This window comes from Muntiacus reevesi, chromosome 6, assembly GCF_963930625.1.
Source record: "Muntiacus reevesi chromosome 6, mMunRee1.1, whole genome shotgun sequence".
NCBI classification, from domain to species: Eukaryota; Metazoa; Chordata; class Mammalia; order Artiodactyla; family Cervidae; genus Muntiacus; species Muntiacus reevesi.
In genome coordinates this window covers 98,993,128-99,013,990 of record NC_089254.1, presented here as the reverse complement: position 1 = coordinate 99,013,990, position 20,863 = coordinate 98,993,128, and the positions used below count along the sequence as shown (strand labels likewise).

General features: G+C 46.9%; 1 protein-coding gene across 1 annotated transcript in view; it reads right to left on the bottom strand.

Annotated features, from left to right (window-relative positions):
• The window catches only part of TMEM178B (transmembrane protein 178B), a 393,258-nt gene that overhangs the window by 244,894 nt on the left and 127,501 nt on the right, over positions 1-20,863 (bottom strand). The gene's annotated exons all lie outside the window — the stretch shown is intronic.

The following is a 20,863-nucleotide window of genomic DNA, read 5'->3' as shown; positions in this document are numbered from 1 at the left end:
AAAGATGAATGCTATTACTGATGGTTATAAATTCTGTCCTGTCTACATATGGGCTTAGAATACATCCCATCGTTCACATCTGACTGTACTTTATTGGAAACTAAAGTTCAAAAGGGAATTAGACCCACGAATGCCTTTCCCATGCTACTGTGTACGCTGCAACACAGAGAAATCTGCCTCTGAGCAAGAATTCTACACCAAACAGGAAACTATTATCAATGTAACAACACATCCCTTACCACAACAAATCAGAAGCCTTGATTCAATGATTCTAAGTGTGGTAGAGATTATTCCCAGCTTCATAAAAAAAAATCAATCACAAATGGAGATGTCCAGCTGGGAGCCCATTGGCCATACAAGCCAGGCTGATGGGAGATCTCTTAATGCTAATGCTCCAGAGTACTCTAACTAGTATGAACGTAAATAATTAATATTAACATGAAGATGGATATGGTTTCTTTGACAGGGCCTTGCAATTTGGTGGCATGCGTTCAGGGAGTGCCAACTCATTTGAATATCTGCCTAATTAGGAGGGTAAATTAGCTGCTCCTGCTGCCAGCAATCACCACGCACTGCAAAGCCAAGCATACGTGCCTCTGGTAACACACACTGTCGTGGATTTTTCACCTCCCACACCTATCCTCCAGGAGTGCAGTGGACAATGCAGAAATGACCAAACTGTTTCTCTTGTCGGTCCGTCCTTTCCTCTCTCACCGAGGCTTGGCTCTATCACATGAACTAGAGTACAGATGGTTTAGAATTCTCAGGGATTGAGGGGGTGGATGACACAAAGGGAATAAAGGACTTCATTAACTCTGTCGACTTAAAAGAATACACAACCTGAGAGCTATGAGTTAAGTTTTATTTGGGGCACAATGAGGACTGCAGCCCGGAAGACAGCACCTCAGATAGCTCTGAGAAACTGCTCCAAAGAGGCAGCGGGGGAGGACACTATATAGGTGATTCTGGTGAAGGGGGAATACATGCAATCAAGCACATGTTTTTCCAGAAGGTTTCTACTAGTCTTGTGAGGGTTTGCTAGGCACGAGGAACAGTTGTCACCATGAAGGATTTTAGTGCTTTTCTAGACGGGAGGAGATACAAGAATTAGGCTTTGAAAATCATCTCCTGAAAATACCTAGCTATCTGAAGACCTGTCCAACCAGTTCCCCCGCCCCCCGCCCCGGCCTGGAGCACAGTGCCTCATTTCTGCTCTCCACCCTGAACTCCTTACAGTGGTGCTGAAGATCAGCAGCTCATGATTTAATCCTTATTGCGGTAGATGGCAAATAGCCATGGCAAGTGCCAATTTTCAGGTGACCACTCAAATGTGGTGACCACCCCCATAGGTGGCTCAGACGGTAAAGAAAGAGCCTGCAGTGTGGGAGACCTGGGTTCAATCCCTGGGCCAGGAATATCCCCTGGAGAAGGGAATGGCTACCCACTCCAGTATTCTTGTCTGGAGAATTCCATGGACAGAGGAGCCTGGCGGGTTATAATCCAAAGCATCGCAAAGAGTCAGACATGATTGAGCGACTAACACTTTCACTCAAATGTGGGGAAATAGATGGTCGTGCAAACCCCTGGACCAGGTTTTGTTCCCAGAGGATGTGATCATATCTGATCCTACTAGAAAATGTTTCAAGTGCTCTCCTGGCCAACAGAGGAGAGTCCTAAAGTATGAGAGTTTTACTCCTCCTTCAGTCTCTTCTCCCATCATTCAGCCTTGCACATTCCAGCCACACGGGACTCCTTCCACTGCTCAGATATCCTAGTATTCTCCCTGCCTCCAGAAGTTTGCTCACACGACTCCATCAGTCTAGAAAGTTTTCATTTCCCACATGTCCCTGGGAAGTCCCAGCTACTCTTCAAGGGCCAGTTTGAATCCTACCTCCATTAAACTTTCACCAGGTCATCCTAACCTCCTAAAATGCTCCCTTCTTCTCCCTGTCTTTTATGGCATTTGAATTGTCCTAATGTATCATGTCTTAAAGTGACTCATGTATAATTACAGATATCTTATTTTAAACAACACAGGACAGAGGCATCATCTTATTCATACTTTAACCCCAACAATGCATATCACCAGCTTTATATATAACTAACTGTGGATCAGCAAGAAGCAGACTGTGGAAAGGAAGCAGTGACTATCCCTTGGCCCCACCTGGACCAGACATCTTTTAGGACCACTGCCCCCCAGGAGACCAGCTCCCCCACGCCCTAGGGCAGGAGTTAGCCAACTCTTAGCTGGCACTTAGGAATGATCATCAGAGTTTGCTAAAATGCAGATTCCTGGGCCCTGCTTACAACTTTGATTCAGCTGTTTGAACGGGCAGGACCAGAATCGGATATTTTGCAAGCCCAGCCAGGTGATTCTGGTGCTGGTGGTGCTGGGACCACAATTTGGAAATTCTGTGCGGGGGCCACTTCATGAGACAGGGACAGAGGAACAGTGAAGTCAAAGAAGTTGAACTAGGTGCTGCCTATTTTTCAAAAGAGAGAAGTCTATTTGGTGGAGAACCCAGGTGGCACTAAGTGGTAAAAAAAAACCAGCTTGTCAATGTGCAAGACGTAAGAGATGCAGGTTCTATCCCTGGGCTAAGAAGATCCCCTGGAGGAGGACATGGCAACCCACTCCAGTATTCTTGCCTGGAGAATCCCATGGACAGAGGAGCCTGGTGGGCTACGGCCCATAGGGTCTCAGAGTCAGATACAACTGACACACTCAGTACCCACGCACACACACACTTCAGGGACACACAGAATCCTCAACATCCTTTCAACCAGCAGAGGTACAAGTCAAAGTGCTCTGGACCTTCCAAACACCGAGTACCCTGGAAGCATCTGCGTGACCAGAGGCCCAGACTCCTCCCCAGCAGAACACATACCCCAGAGGGATGCAGAAGTTATAACACCCCACAGTCTAGCTCCCAGCGTCTGTCTGTGCTGAGATGCATAGGAACCCGCGAGAAGGATGAGCCCGAAATGGAGGAAGAGTTACAGTGCGGCCGTCTCTTGGAGAAACGTTTCCAGAATTAATATGGAAAATGGAGAAATTTCTTCCTCAAAACAGAGCTTGCCCAGTTGAGAGCAATATCAATTCTACTTTCAACAATTGAGTCAGCACCATGATGTTTTGCTCTATCCCTGCATCCAACAACTCCACCCTCACACTCTGCAACTTTTTTAAAGAAATGTTTTCATGCCTACTACGTGCCAAATATCATACTCGACTCTGGGACTAGAAGGTGTATAAGACATCTCCCTCGCCTTCGGGAAGACAAGCTCAACAGTCAGTGACTGTGATGTGAAGTGAACAGAGCGCTGAGAGCGACCTGCAGGCGGGGCTTCCTTGGAGAGAGGAGAATGGAGACCTAACCTCAGAATTGACAGGTTCCTCTGGGATCACCATGTGCAAATCACCACGCTCTCTCTCCATCTGCTCCAAGTCACTCACAAGAACTTTCCAATGCAGGAACTGACATCATCCACTTTCCCCTGGTTATTGGAGACGGCAGTCACAGCTGTGCTCAGATGACCTCCTCACGCTTTTCTCAACTGGGGAGGGTTGGGGGGAGGGTGATGTCTCCATCACTAACCTCTGGCTCCCGGGTTTAGGGCCCAACTGATATACCCCCACAAGTCTCCGAGGGGAGGCTCAGGGTCCCCGACGGGCCTGAGCCTGCCTGCAGTTAAAGGCAGGACAATTGGAGACCCAGGACACCCCAAGGCTTCCTGGCAGGAGAAGGAAGAAACAAGATGAAAGAAGAAGGAAGGAAGTGGCTCCCCTAAGTCTACACGAGTTTAACTGGTGCTGAATTCATACACACTTACATGTCTGTTAAAAAATAAAATAAAAGAGTTAAGTTGCATGGCAATAGCAGTGCTGGCTGGATCACATGGTCAGCCATGGGAAGCACCAGCTAGCCAACGCAGGAGAACTAGCTGATGGGAAGAGCCATGCAACCCCACGCCTCCCACCAGCAGCAACAGCCCTCCACTTCACAGGTGTGAGGACTGAGGGGCCCTTCCGGCCTCCAAGGGAGCAGGCCTAGCTGCTGTCTCTAAGTGGGCCTGCTGCAGAGGAGATACCATGTCTCATGCAAAAAGAAAACAGATCAATGGCTAATCCTGGGCAGAGAATTTTACTAGGCAAGTGTTTGTTTTTATGAGGCATCAGCAATTTTTTAAGGCTACATACTGAGTAACTACCATCATCGATTACATTAATGGATTACCTCTGGAGAAGGAATCTAATTATATTCTTGTACAAATTGCAAAATGTAGGTTAATTTCAAACTTGCTTGGCAGCCCCTCTTGTTCTTTTCCTGAGATCAGGCACAGAGCTGTGGGTCAGGAGAGTCAAATCACTGCGAAGAAGCTGGAAACGTGAAAAGGCTTTGCCCTTTCACTCAACAAATAGGCACCGAGCGTCTTGCCTTCTGCCTGTGTCGGCTCTGTTCTAGGCGCTGGTCATGCAGATGCGAGCAACACAAGGTCTCATTTCTCGTGGCAACTCCAAGACCACAAAATCCAAAGTGTTCTGAACCCATTTAAGTAACTACTGGGATTCATTTTCTGAACACTGCTTAGGGCTTGGTACCTGTAATCCAGGAGTTGTCAACCTCTTAGCCCCGAAAGCAGAAATCTTTAGAGGTGGCAAAGGATTAAGGGGGAGTTGATGGGGGGATTAGAGGAGGAGTCAAGTGACACATATCCTGAAGATGGGCTAATTCATCTGAGGTGGAGACGTAAGGCAATAGGAAAGTAAAGACAATTGAAGAGAGAATTTGAAAAAGGAGAAACACAATGGCTAATAACCATTTCTTTCAGCTCAAGCCTGTCTCATAGTAATGACAATTTCAAAAATGAGTTACTATTTCTCATCAATCAAATTAGTATAAGCTTGAGTGAAAAAAGAATTTTCAGTGTAGGTAAATTTAGGTAAGATGAAACTGGCCCAAGTTTTCTGAAAGAAAATTTGGCATTGTTCATGAAGAACCTAAAAAAAAATATGTATCTTCTGAGCCAATAATCCCTGTTCCAGGAATTAATCCTCGACACATTATCAAAAAGATGGTTAAAGATTTACATACAAGGGTTATCATTAGAACATTATCATAACAGCCTAAAACTAGAACTACATAAACATTTAATTTTAAAGGAAAGGTTAACCAAATTGTGACTATCCATATGGTTGAGTATTATGATGCCATTAAAATTGTAATTAAGAAGAGTTTTGATGCCAAGGGGAAATGCTTATGATGCAATTATAAATAAAACTTGGGGTAAAAAATTATATGAAAAGTATGATTTATACTATAGAAAGAAATGCAAGAGGATATATGCCATAAAGGTAACTTGCCTATTGGTAGTAGAATTTTAGATGATTTGATGTTCTTCTGATGTTTTACACTTTCCTATCAAGTTTTTTTTTTAATAATCATGCTTTATTTTGAGCATCAGGAGAAGCAAAATAAACTGATGGAAAAAAAGAGATAAGATAGGAGGAGGGGAAAACATCAATCTAGGAAGAACAGGAACCAGAGTTGGGATGAGTGGTAAAAGGGAAGGATTACAACCAGAGACTTAAAGAAGGATTCAGGTGGTGGGCAAAAGCTTGCTGCCCAGAATAGCACTCGGTGGCGATGTCTGTCTCAGATTCCCTCCCTCCTTTCAAGATTAATCAGATTTAACATTCAGTTTCAATCTTCCTGACAATGCTTAAATAAATCTGACCTGGCTCCATAGGATTTAAAAATCTCATTGGGTTCCCACTGCTTTCAGCCTCCAAGTTGAATCCTAGCTAGTTCAAGGAACTTATATATACTGACCCATAAAAAATGCTCCAAAAGAACCATAGCATTTTCAAAAACTCTTTTTGTCATCGGATTCCCCCTTACTCCAATAAACATAGCACTGACTGTAATCAATTGGCTCTTCAGTTTAGATGCTTTCTCTAGAGAGTTCACCTCACTCAAGGAGATGAATTAGATAGTCTTGGAAAGCTTCTAAAAGGGTGCCCTGACTGTTCATCACTTACCTAGAGCACAGTGAACTCTAAAGAATTCTAAATACTTAATGAGGCGGCCAGCAATGATGACTAAGTTAATCAATAGTGAACATGGAGATAGCATCCCACTTCCATGCACTACCAGGATGGCTGCCAAGAGAATGGATGAAAACCACGGCATGGAGGAGACGCCTGGCTCTTCCTCCCTCACTTTCTTCACTCACCCACGCGCCATCCCCAGATGATGGCAGCCCAGTGTCCCAGAGACAGCTGAGATTGCTATGAGACCAGGTTGGGGCCTCTGGCAGCCGAGATGGAGGGAGCCAGTCAATTCCTCACCAGTGTCCTTGGGCCATGCAATTTTAATAAGCTCAACCTCAAGAAAGGAAAAAGGAGCCCAGGATTGTGTTGAATTATTCACAGCTCCACTCGGGTAAAGCAGAAGAACCCCTCTTTGGAGAGTAAGTAATAGCTCCTCATTGATTTTTTTTCCCCCTTCGTGATCCCTAGATAAGAATCCAGTTTAAATACCCAAAGACAGATGAAAATCTAACTATCCCCTTAAATCTGAGTTCATGAGTAATAGGTGTATTTGCCAACTATGTTACAGTTGACAATTCCATTTGCAAGAACAGTTTCAGTGAGCTTGGTATATTTTAGTTTATTTAAATATAACATACATATAAAAACTAATTTTTACAGATTAATGACCATGATCAAATAGGTCTTATTTAATGACAGAATGAAAACTGTTGTTAGCCTTGAGACTTGAAGGCCAAAGAGATGTATGATTCATGCATTTATTGCATGCCAAGGTTGAATTATCTTTGGATGTAATGAATATACCTTATTTCTGCCCACAAAAAGAGAAATGAAAGTTCAACAAAAAATAGTTAATTCTTCCCTCCACTTCAAGGAAAGCTTACTTTTCATATTCTGAGTCCATAGTTAGTGCTAATAAAGTTGTTCTCAAGATAAAGACAGTTGCCATACCCCTGTAGGGAGTGAGTTAGAGACACACTCATTCAGACTTTGCCTACACATGTCAGAATCTCAACCCTCCTCCACAGAGCACTTATACAAGCACACCCATCTACACCTCCTTATTTCATCAAGTCTCACATAATCCGTTGCTGAGAGTCCAATCCAGATCACCATGATCTCAGGCCTGGGATATCACAGGAGGCCCCTCAGAGTTCAGACTCCACTCCCCTCCACCCCTCCCAGACAGAGTTGATGGATGCATTTCCTATGGCTTCCCTGGGGGCTCAGACAGTAAAGAATCTGCCTGCAGTGCAGGAGAGCCAGGTTCAACCCCTGGGTCGGGAAGACGCCCTGGAGAAGGGAATGGCAACCCACTCCAGTATTCTTGCCTGGAGAATTCCATGGACAGAGGAACCTGGTGGGCTACAGTCCATGGGGTCACAAAGAGCCTGACACAACTGAGCAACTAACACTTTTAAGACATCATAAAGTCATAACACTCAGGCCACATGGCTCTCAGGTTACCTATATTCTGTAAGCCTCAGTTTTGTCATCATTAAGCTACAATAACAATAATAATAACAACATGTTCCTCATAAGACAATTGAGGTTTAAGTGAAATGAGGCATATTGGGGATGTAATATAGCCACTGACCCAAGTTAAGCTTCATCAATAAATGGTAGTTATGATCCCACGAGAATGCAACTCCATGAGAGCAGGAATTGCTGGCTCTTTCATCTGATACTTACAGTTTCTGGTAAATGGTAGGAACTCAATAAACTTAACAAGCTAACTATTTTAAGCCTATTTCAATGCCACTATTCCTGCCCCTTTATCCTGGGCTGAGGTGGTCTTTTCCTCCCATGGACACTACTAATAGCATTTGGCTTGTCCACATCCTGGAGTGCCAGCCCCTGCTGTCTCAAGCTGAAATCACTGCCCTGTGTCCTCTGGGAAACTGTGGGCCCCCTGAAGACCCCTCTCTCACTGCCTGGTTCAGATCCTGTGCACACCACAGGCCCTCAACCCGGCATGAAGGAACTTAGGTCATTCCAAGGATGACCAAAGATGGATCTTCATTAACCAGAGCCGCAAAGCTCTGATGGGGAATTGCAAGCACTTAGGATCCCAGCCCCTTTCCTTCAATTGAAAGAGGAGATGGAGCTCAGTTAATCATTCTTTTAATGGCACATTCCTGCTAGTTCTGCCAAACTAAACAGCAGCTAGATTTCAAACCTTAACCACAAGCCAGAGATCCCTACTCTTGATGAAGTGGAGAAGTCATCTTGACTTCCAGGAAATGAAAAGATCGCTTGGGGCGGGAGCTGATGGCACTGTGAATAGGAGAGAGCGACCAGCAGAACACAATGCTCAGGTGACACATGATGACAATGACAACAACGCACGACAACAACAACGCAAGGAGAAAGCCAGCCCGGGGAAGGCGGGCGTACTGGCTCGGCGTCAGCACTGCCCAACTACCCATCCCAGCCAGGGAGAACTCCCTTCCTTCTCCCCTACTGCACCCTCAAGAGGGCATGCCTGGGAGCTTAGGGAGGAGATGGCTTTCCTACAGTTCCTTTCCCTGGTTTCCCTGGCAACTGTGCAGCATCTCGAGGCCTCATGAGTGAGTCAGTGGGATGTGGTGGTGTGAGGAATATGAACACTGTGTGGGTCCCACGTGGTGTCACCTCCACACCCATGTTTAGCAGCTTCTGTTTCAGGAGGACACACACACACACACACACACACACACACACATGCACACCACTCTGACTGCTCATTTCCAATTTGGTGCCGGGTACCCAAGCAAAGAGCCTCTAGGAAACAATACACAAATAGCCTCATTTTACCAGAATGAATTGAGCTGGGGGTTGGGGGCTGCTGAGACTGAGCAATACCTCACGCCAAGGATGCTCAGGGTCTCATGGTTGGTTTCTGTATTTCAGCCAAGCCTACATAGGACATATTACAGAGTGTGAATTAACATTAATTAAATGTATCAGTAGCTGGTTATGGGCTGAGAACAAGGGACAGAACAGTCTGAGCTCTCACCCCATTGAGGGTACCTAATTTGGGAGAATCCAACCTAAGAACAACAGATGTAGAAAGAGGGGAGACAGCAAGACCACTCAGAAGAAAACTGCCTAGAAAGTAGAAGACACAGTCTCCAGCTTTGAAATGAGCTCCATTCTAAAACCTAATTTGTAAGTCAGTTATTTGGAATTCAGAACCCATTTCCAGAGAAGTCATATCTGTTATAAATGATGATTGGGTTTCTAGGCTGGCCCACAAAAGCCTATTTAACTCATAATGTAGATGAAATACTATACATTTGCAATGAAAAGCAACAGGAAAAAAAAATCCTGTTGTGATACCAGTAATTAAATGAAAAAGACAAAGAGAGAAGGGGGAAATAAATAGCTTTCTTTCGTTTCTTTCGAATACCAGAACTCTTGGACGGAGTGGGTGGGGAGTCTGGTTGCTCAAGGGGTGAGGAGCCTCATTCACTTTGGATAACGGAGGGGAAGTAGCCGATCGTGGGGGTGGGGAGCTGGGGGATGAATTAGAGTTGTTCTTTGGGATAATGGCGGGGCGGGGGGGGGGGGGGGATAAAGCTTATTCGGGAAAACAGGCAGAGAGGGGAAAAGAGAAAGTGAGTCAGCTTATCTTGTAAGACATAGGGACCCTTGGAGCAAGGACAGAGCATGAATTTTGCATTAACAAAGACCGGGTTCTAGTTCTTCCTCCCAAAGGGACGTGGGCTGGGCAGGGCTGTAGCCCCCTCTCTTCCAACTGGCAAGTTACCAGCTAATCTCCAAGGTTAACCAATCTGCCTGCAATTCTTAGTCCTCCTTATCTGGTAACAAGGAATGACAGAGGCCATGACCAACCACAGCCAGTACCACCCCCTGGCCCACTGTGGGCACTGAGTTGAAAATAAGGAGTTCCCTGAGACTATTTCAGTATCTTTTTAAATCTTTTTTTTTTCTTAACAGGAGAAAATAAAATTTAATTTTGCATGTGTGGGGGCTCCCTAAGAATATGAGGCCCTAAATCTTTTTAATATGAACTTTTACCACAATTTTTGTCTTTGTTTTGGGAGTACATGCAATGATGCATCCAGACCACCATTCTTTAATTGGTTCTTATATTTAAAACATGTAGAAAAAGTCAATATAACAGCAAAATATAAAATATAAAAAGATATAGTTTCTGAGTACCTATCATAAGCAAGACTCTTAATAGGTGACTAAGAATTTGCTATTAAATTTTTAATAAATGTGTGTTGTACTACCAAAAAAAAAAAGAGAGAGAGAGAGAGAGAAGAAAAGGAGTTCCCTTTCCCCCAGGACAAGAATATTGCCTCCAGCATCACCTGTTCTCTTTCCGGACACTCTCTTGCCTCTACTTCCAACACACTCTCCGCATCCTCTTTGGGGAAGTGTCTTTTCACCTCAGGAATAAGAGAGGCTCTGATCATAGCACATACTGGAAACTACAGCGTCCCTTCAAGGCAAGGCTAGGCTCCAACAGTTAAGCAAGAATCATTTTCATATTCCCCTTGACAATTTCAACACAAATGTACTCACAGTATATTTATCTTCAAAGCTCTGAAGATGTTACTTTTTAGACACTTAGCATGTAAATCTTCTTTTAGAGGCTCCTGTTATTGTCTAAACTGCATTGCTATTGGACACAACTGATAAATTAGAGACTACTTCTGTTGTGCTATCCCACTGAGGATCCCAAACACTGAGGATTCTCTGCTTTTAAACTCCTTTCACAATATGCCACATTGTTGCCACTCGGCACATAATATACTAAACCACTTCCTACTCCCACAGGAGAAATACCAGATGCCAGCTCCCATCACTTACACACACACACACACACACACACACACACCCCTCTGTGCAGACGGCAAACCCAAAGCAGACCCAGCAACATCACTTACACACACACACACACACACACACACACCCTCTGTGCAGACGGCAAACCCAAAGCAGACCCAGCAACATTTACAGCCATATACGAGGCACGCTGACCCACACAAAGCCCTTGAGCCCACAAAGCACCATTTCAGAGCCTTTCCCCCATTTCCTCTGGGGGACCCAGAGCCAGGCACAGCTCTGTGTTCTGGCAATAACAGCACCTAATGCTGCCTGGCAGGGCTTCCCGGGTGGCTCAGTGGGAAAGAATCCACCTGCCAATGTAGGAGACATGGGTTTGATCGCTGGGTCGAGAAGATCCAGGGCAACCCACTGCAGCATTCTGGCCTGGGAAATCCCATGGACAGAGGAGCCTGGCGGGCTAGAGTCCATGGGGTTGCCAAAGAGTCGAACATAGCTTACGACTGAAACAACAGCAACACAGCTTGGGATCAGCCTTTACTGATTTCACATGAACCATCTTATTTAACTTAAATTTTATAATAACTGTCAAGACAGTATTATTACCGCCAGTTTACTGATGGCTGTACTGGGCTTAAAACACTCACACAGCTTGCCCAGGGTGGTATGCCTTGATAGCAACAGAGCATGAACTCAATGCAATGTCCCCTACCTTAAGCGAAACTTGCAGTCTGTTTCTGAAAGGAGAACACTGCAGATACAAGACAGAGATTTCAAGCTAGATAACAGGAGGATGCCCCATAATAGGGGGGAGAAAAGAAAATAAAGGGAAAAATGGAAACCTCACGTCTCCCATGCCATTTTGTACAATTAACAGAAAAGAAAGAAAGTGAAGTCATGTCCGACTTTTTGCGACCCCATGGACTGTAGCCTACTAGGCTCCACCATCCATGGAATATTCCAGGCAAGAGTACTGGAGTGGGTTACCATTTCCTTCTCCAGGGGATCTTCCCAACCTAGAGATCGAACTCAGGTCTCCCGCACTGCAGGCAGACGCTTTACCATCTGAGCCACCAGGGAAGCCCACTATTAACAGAAAGAGATATGGAAAATGTTAAATTGCCAAAGCTATAACCAAATAGAAACAGACAACACAAGTGTGCAAGTCCTGGTTTCACGTGGGAGGTACAAAACGCAGCATTCTGTCTCCCAGCTCTCATCCAAAGCCCACCCACACTCTTTCCTCCCAGGAGCCTCCTCTGACCACTGCAGCCCCCACAACACCCTCCAGGCCAAGAGTTCTCAAACGTGAATGTGTTAGGAGTCACGGATTCCTGGGCCCCACTCATAAAGGTTTAGACTCAGTAGGTTTGGGCTGAGGCCCAAAAATCTGCATTTCTAACAAGTTCCCAGATGCTGCTGATGCTGCTGATCCATGAACCACAATTGAGCAGAGCTGCTCTAGACTCTGATGGGACCTTTACCACACCAGGGAGAACCTGATTACCTTTTCTGTTAAGTGATATTGGTTCCCAGATGCCTCTGCCCTACCCTCTCCATAGTCCTACCATCTTCAGAAGCAGCCTCATCCCCAAATCCCAGGACCAATCCTGATCACAGGCTGAGATGGCTGCCCTGACTGAAGTGGTCTCCCATCATGTTCAAGGCGTAGTCGTTGTTCAGTCACTACAATGTCCGACTCTTTGCAACCCCATGAACTGTAGCCTGCCAGCTCCTCTGTCCATGGGATTTCCTAGGCAGAAATACTGAAGTCGGTTGGCATTTCCTTCTCCATCAAGGTAAGGGAACATTGACCTTAAAATTGGCTTTTCTCATCATCACTTTTCTCTGTTTCTTACTCTAATCCCCTAATGCTCCAGATTTCTTGACAATGGGTGCCTGCCTTCTGCTGGCCAAGCTTCTTCCCTATTGGATCATGTAGTCTTAAACCCCCAAAGTAGCACTTACTGTATTTGTACCTGCTGACCCATTGTCTTGATGACAAGTGTCTGCTGCCCAAACGTCCTTGTCTCATCCAACCCAGATTCCCTATCTCTGAGCTGTCCCTGCCTGCTAGAACATCAGCTCCTGGTCCCGTTTCTCCCCCTCACTGCTGCAGCTCACGTGGACAGAGAGCTCCGTTGTCTTAACTATTGGAAAGATGAGTCACCTGCCATGCTGAGCTTCCTTTTTAGCACCTAGAGCTGGGACAGCTCCCCTGGAGGGCCACGAAGCAGCAGATCCTAAACCATCCCCACTTTTCCCTGGCTTGGGAGAAACAGGCCAAGCCTCTGAGATACGGTAGTTTTGTCTTATGCTTTGCTTTTATTTCCCCTGCAATGAGTTCTTGCCCATTTAAGTGTGGAGGTCAGGACCCACGATGTGTGTGCGTGCCTGCTGCATTAGCCTGCACTCCGTGGGTAGTCAATAAACGTAAAGCAACAAGCAGTTTGATCCCTGGCCTAGCTGATACCTGGAAATACATCATCCAATTTGGAAAGCAGGATACCTTTTAATATCCCTCCCAGTACCCAACACAGGGCTTCTCACAGAACAGGCACTCCATGAATATTGAATGAGTGAAAGAACAAATGGATGAGGGAGGGCAGTGGGGTTGCACCCAGGTCTCCTTTGTGGTGTCTGGATCAGGATGCTCAGCCAAAAGAGAACACCTTCCAATCTGCAGAAGCTGAGGGAATGCCTCTAGGCCAGACTCCAGACTAATTCCCAGCACAAAACCGGACCTGCACATTCAGATGAATTGTGGCTTGAAGACTGCAATTACACCACCACAGTGGTTCTCAGGTTTGTTTCAGCACATGGCTATCCTTAACAGAAAAGGTCAGTCTAGTCCACACTCCTTCTCCTTACTCCAGGCCTTCTCCCTTTCCTATTCCTAGTTGTTGCTGTTTATTGCTTAGTTGTATCCGATTCTTTGCGACCCCATGGACTGTACCCCCACCCCCCCCGGGATCCTCTGTCCATGGGATTCTCCAGGCAAGAATACTGGAGTGGGTTGCCATTTCCTACTCCAGGGGATCTCCCAACCCAAGAATCAAACCCTCGTCTCTTGCGTTGGCAGGTGGATTCTTTACCAGTGAGCCACCAGGGAAGCCTTACTTGTAAAGCAAAAGTTAAAGTGCTAGTCGCTCAGCCATGTCTGACTCTTTTGCGATCCCCTGGACTGTAGCCCACCAGGCTCCTCTGTCCATGGAATTCTCCAGGCAATAATACTGGAGTGGGTTGCCATTCCCTTCTCCAGGGGATCTTCCCAACCCAGAGATCGAATTGGCGTCTCTTCTATTGACAGGTGGATTCTTTACCACTGAACCACCAGGGAAATCTTACTCCTCAGGCCACCTCAGAAATAAACTCTCCCTTTTGTCCACTCCATCTCCACCACTGGTCCCAGGTCAGGCCACCATCTAAGTAGGTGGGATCAATAGCTGCGCTTGTGTCATGATTTTAGAGCGTCTCCACACGACCTTTAAACACTTCCTAGTCATTTGGGTGAGGTCTCCTGAAAACACCACCACCATCAGGACAGGTAACCCAAGGCATTAACACCTTAACTCAAACAGGTTCACCCACTTAGTAAACCCGCTGTCTGGCAGAAGCCTGAGGGAGTGGGACAGAGGAGGGGAGGTTTTGAGGGGCAGGGAAAGCTGTGACAGAAAGGAGTCCTGGCCTGAGCTACAGCTGCCAGAGCAGGTGTAGGTGTGGTATCACATGAAGGGGTACACGTTCTCTGCCTAGCCTGTCACAAAAATGCCACGGGAGCTCTGGAAAGATAGGCATAGGGCAGCCTCTGGGCTGCAAGCTGTGGGTATCCTGAAAGGTTGCCAACGTTCCCTGCAAGATTGGGGGGGTGGGGGACAGAGAGATGTGTGATGGATTACAAAAGGCCAAGACTTCAGAACACCAAGCGACCTATGGGGATGCTCTGTTGGCTGAGTTCCTCTGCTACCAAGCTTCCAGAATTCTGGGGAGGGCGTCTGGCCAGAGATGACCCCCATGGATGCCAGGCTTGCAAGCAGGAGGCAGCTCACAACAGATTGCCCGTGCTGAGAACTCACACTGGCCGGGCGCAGATGCAGGAGGAGGGAAATGGCTGACACTGCAGGAGACGTAAGCTTCCCATGTCTGGGATGTTTACCTCATTAGGATGTTTTACGTAACATCAGCCAAAAACAGAAAGGGAAAACAGCTGGAGGGAGTCCGCTGGAGCTCAGACCTGGCTCATGAGTCTCGGATTCTTCCAAGGCCAAGAGGGAACCTCTACGCAGCCCCTTCCTCCCTGGCTTGGTTATTCCATCGGCAAAGAAGTCAGCACAACGTGGACTGGGTTCCTAGGAGGAAAACTCTTGAGCCACCCTCCAAAGAGCATTACAGCTGATATGAACAAAGAGGCAGTTATTGTTGTCATAATTACTGTTATCATCACCCCAATCTCTTGTGTCTACACATTCATTTTATCATGACCAGGGATGGCTGGAAATGAGGGGCCAGAAACCTAGGCAACTCCTGGGCTCTGAGTCCAGAGGTCTGAATAGGAGTAAAGTTCAGAGGGCTTGCAATGTGGGAGACCTGGGTTCGATCCCTGGGTTGGGAAGATCCCCTGGAGAAGGGAAAGGATACCCACTCCAATATTCTGACCTGGAGAATTCTGTAGACTGTATAGTCCATGGTATCACACAGAGTCGGACATGACTGAGCGACTTTCACTTTCGGAGGGCAGATGAGCAGGCTTGGGACCCAAGAGGTGGGCGATACCTGGGGGTGGCTGGAGCTGGAGTCTTAGCACCAGGGAGGGCTCAGGGGCAGAAGGGATTAATTCTGGAAAGAGGGGAGGGTGTGGAAGAGACTATGGAAGAGGCTGGAGGAGGAACCAGGTAGGGCTTGATCAAGCAGAGTAAGAGGAGAGTGAGGCACGGAGATCCACAGCAGGGCAGCAGACAGCCTGAGCTTCCTGCGGTACACAGCCTGGAAGGGGCTGGTCCCCCACCAGACTAAACTAAAAACTACAGGCCCCCAGCATAGACAGCCAGGGGCCTCGGGGTCAGGGATCCAAGTGTGCCATCCAAGGGGCACGCATGAGACAAGACACTTTTGGATTTCATTTCTCCTCCTTCTTTGCATCATGTTCACTGAAATGTCTTTGTTCCTCCACGAAGACTTCATCTCTGTCTGTTTCCCTCCCTCCCCCAATACCTTTTCCCTCCTCTTCCCCTCCCTCTTGAACCACATACATATTGCTTCTGATTCGACTTTGCAAGGCTACCATGTGAGTGTGTGTTTGTGTCACTGGGGGATGGCGGGGAGGGGGGTAGGAGGCGGTGGTGAGCCCTCAGGAGGACAGCAAGGGGTGAGGAAGGATGTCAGGGGGTGGAGATCCTCTCTCCTTCCTGGCCAGCTGGAAATGTGCTATGTGACCATCCAATTTAATTAGCTGAACTTCCTTGATACTCTTGATAGAAGGAAGCTTAGGAAAAAAAAAAACGCACTTTTTCGGCTCTCGGGCTCTTGAAAGATAATGGAGAGGATCTGATTGCATGAACGTGGAGCCCCGGCTCCATGATTTCCTACTGCCAGGGGCAATCAACTATGAGCCGAAACCTCCATCTTGAAAACGCCAAGCCGAATGAGAGGATGTGAGCTCACAGGCACAGGGCTCCAGAGTCTCAGGGCTCGAACCCCCGGGGGAGCCTCAGCGGCAGCTGCCCAGAGTCCCTGACAAGCAGAGTGGGGACCAGGGGGAGCAAGGGCTGACCTCCCCACACCCTCCAGCGGTCCCTGCTCCGCAGCCCTCAGGCAGGCCGCCTGCCACCGCCCCCCACCCCAGGGTCACTGGCGTTGCCCCAAGCACAGCTCCACTCCACGCCAGCTTCTCGTTGCAGAAGTACCCACATCTCAGCATCACCCCCTCCCCAGACCCAGCTTTCTCAGCCCCCCTTGGCTTCCCCAGGTCCTATCAGAGGCCCCCCCAGACCCCTCCTTCCCACCCACCCATCTTTGTCCTGCTACTGGCCGCCTCCAGGCCCCCCACCCCCATGCTGAAGGGGCATTCCAAAGCGACACCAGTGACAGAGAAAGCAAAGGCAGAGCCACTGGGGATGGCCTCGGGGGCTCCTGGAGGTGGCACGGGGACACAGAATCGTCCAAACCAGCACGCAACCCGAGCCTGAGCTGCAGAGCTGTGAAGCCCATAGGGATGCGTTCTAGCAAGAGGAGGAAGTGTCACCATTTAAGATGAAACTGTACTGCCAGCCTGGGTCCCCAGACCACTGCCAATTTTGCCCTGACACACATCTCCTGCAGCCACCCGCCCCTCCGGGCTGACCAGGCCACACGTGCCCATCCTGCTGCAGCCCTGGAGGTGGTGGGAGAATCCGGCAGGAGTGCAGTGCCCCCTCAGAGCCCACCAAGGCTGGACCAATGCCACTCAGGGTGGCAGACAGGCAGGAAGATAGGGTGGACTGCTCCCAGCAGACAGTCAGGTCTGGGCGGGTTGAGGGCACACTCTCTACTATTGAAGGAGTTCTACCTTCTCTGGGGGAGCTCTTGCCGGGGTGGGAAGGAGAAACGGGCACATCCATCTCTTCATCAGCAATTACCATCTCAGAGAGGTTCAGAACCTTCTCACCAAATCACTCAGGCAACTCAGCATTAAAACCTCCATTGCAGAGACCACCCTACACACACACACACACACACACACACACACACAGGTCTGACTCTGACCTTCACACACACACACACACACACACACACACACACACACACACACACACACACACACACGTCTGACTCTGACCTTTACTCCCCAGAGTGATGGTTATTATCTCCTTACACTTGGATTTGTAAACCTAGCAACCTACAAATTAATTTTATTCTTTCACCTGCTAGTCACGGTACCATAAGGTGAATGAGCTCTCAAACAGTTAAGCCTCTCATTGGTGGAATTAACTATTCAAAAATCACAGCATAGTTTTAAACCAAATAGTGCTTTTCTTACTTGAAAAAAAAAAAAATTCACAAGAGTGTTTGATGATCACATGCAAATTCTTTTGTTTAAATTTAAAATTTTTATTCACTATTGGGGTACAGCTGATTAATAACACTGTGATAGTTTCAGACAAACAGTGAAGGGACTCAGCCATACATATACATGCGTCCATCCTCCTCCAAACTCCCCTCCCATCCAGGCTCACGTGCAAATTCTTGAAGAAAATATATGTAATCAATATAACATAAGCTTCATCAAAGTCTGAAATATTTGCCCAGAATTATTTCAGCAGAAAAAAAAATCAAATTTTTTGCTTTAACAGAACATCATTTACTGAGAAAAACTATTGAATATAAAATATTATGGTAAAATTATAAAACAATAACCAACCTAGCATTAAATGAATTTATTTGATCCCACTAACAATCTTAAAGAATACAGGACTCTCAAGTAAAGAAATCAGAGTCTGATTTTCTTTTTTTAATTTCTAAAGCTCCATCATAGGGGTTTGCTAATCTTTGACCATTTCTATTTTATTTCAAAGGGGGTTTATACGCCCGCTTCCTATCTAACGTCATCAATATCTGACCTCTGAAAACTAAAATTGACATTTACTATGCTTCCCCATGGGCTTCCCTGGTGGCTCAGCTGGTCAAGAACCTGCCCACCATGCAGGAGCCCGCCTGCAATACAGGACACCTGGGTTTGATCCCTGGGTTAGGAAGATCCTCTGGAGAAGCAAACAGTAACCCACTCCAGTATTCTTGCTTGAAAACTCCATAGACAGAAGAGCCTCGCAGGCTACAGGCAAGGGGTCGCAGAGTTGGACACGACTGAGCACAATGCGCTTTCTTTTTTCTTTCTGTCTATGGTTCCCCATTGTGTCAACATTGCCAATTACACTTAGCAGCAGCTTCAGATACGACCGATGCTCACCTGCCCTCTGATAAAAATAGCTGCCGTGGATGTCGGGAACAGCAGACGCTCTCTGCTGGTTTCACAGCCCATCAGGCCGCTTTGTGCAACCGGCAGATGAATCCCACACTAAAGGAGAGCCTCGACTCCACCCAACATGGGGTGCCCAAACTTCTGCATGCATCAGTCACTGAGACGGCTTTTATCAGTTAAAAATAGATCTGTTCGCAACCCCATTCACCACAGCAGAGGCTCACGCTGGATTCTGCAGAAGTTAAGGGCACTCCAGTTTTAGAACAAGAACCCCGGAGACACAGGGCTCAGAGAAGGTCCATAAAGCTGAGCATCAGCCTCTTCCCGATCGTTGCTAACACCATGTAACACACTTTCAATGATGTCGCCACGGGTCGTCCATCTGAATTCCAGATTCTCTGCTGTGTGCACAGCCAAAAACGCTCTACCAGGTCTCCCATGAAGTGCATCTGTGCCATTTACACTAGAATAACTCTCCTTCTTGCTGAAAAACTTCCACAAGCTATCTTAATTGCTTGAAGCAATTACACTATATTGTAATTAGCGCATTGCCTTATAATTATTTGCTTTGAGAGTGTCTCTCTCCACTCCTCCCCGCCCTCCTCCACCTCCAGACGTGAGCTCTTTGAAAGCGTTCTCTGTGGCCTGGGTGTCCACCATGTGCCCTAATACACAGAAAAACTTGGTAACTGGAACTGAATTGAGTGGAATTGAATGGAAGCTGCAATACCAACAACTTCTTCAATTCAATGATGACTCCCCCTCCAGTTATATTTAAGCGGTTATTCAACCAAGCTTGCCACGTATCTTGAACATCCATTGTAAGTGTCTATTAAGTGACTATCCCAGACCAATGCAATGTGACAAATAAGCAGTCAGGGTCAAGGATTTATATACTTGGCTTCTGGTATGTCTACCTCCAAAAAGGAAATTAATAACCCTTACTGGTGTCCCTAAGGCAAACCTCACATTAAAGTTAAGTATGTGGGAAGCTTAGCTCAACATCTAGCACACGAGGATGCCCATTGGACATTCGCTCTTTGTTCTCGGGGTCTGGTTTGTGTCCACCAGTGATAAAGCTTGTAGGGGGAACCATTTGGTTGATGCCTTCCCATCTACTCACACCTGCCCCTACATTATTTGGGGCCAGTGGCTCTAAGTAATACTCATCCAGACACCTAGTCACAATATTTTTCCTGAAACCAACAGATCATTGCTCTGTTTGTTTAATTTTACTTGTTTCTCACCCCACCCATCAACAGCCAACCCAAAAAGTGGAACAGACCCAGTGGGCTCCATGCACACCAAAGATAACTAGGCAACAATAAAGAGAAGAAAGATGGTTTTGGCCTTCATCAAAGCTTACCCACAACAGGATCCTTGTTTTCAGTAAAGAGCCTCCTGCATGTATACATGGAAACTGAAACTTAACCTTGTGGCATTATGTGAAAAAAACTGGAATCGGGAAGAAATGATAAGTGCACCAGAGGTGGCGTGGAGCTTACTTACAGGAAGGATGTGTTCTCATGAACCATGCCTGCGACAAGGAGAGTTATCCTTACACAGACAAGCAGGTGGATCCCGTGGAGCAGAAAGGTAAAAATAGTCAACCAACTCTGTTTGCTCATTAAGTCATCATCTTATCATATTAACAATTTAAGTCTCTGAGAATCCCTGACCAAAATCTTCCTTAACCAATGAAGGCACATATTCTGATCTTCGCTGAGCCATCACAGGAGAACCCAGGTCCCAGAGCCTTTCATTCTCCCGGAGATAAACTTGTCAGTGGAGGACCAGGCCCTCCCGCTCAGGTGCCCTGCCCAACTGCAAATTTCCAGTGCGATACTGTCTGCAACCACCAGCAGGTCTTAACCTACACAGAGGATGACACAAGGGATTAGCAGGTTGCCACAATAATGCCCCAAGCAACTTGGAGACAAGCTAGACTTGAATCCCAGGAGCTGGTTCAGTCAGGTAGGTGAAATCTGAAATGCCTACCAGGGTAGCAAAGCAAGACCACAGATCATTGTCTAGCTGCTAATCGTTTTCTGTGT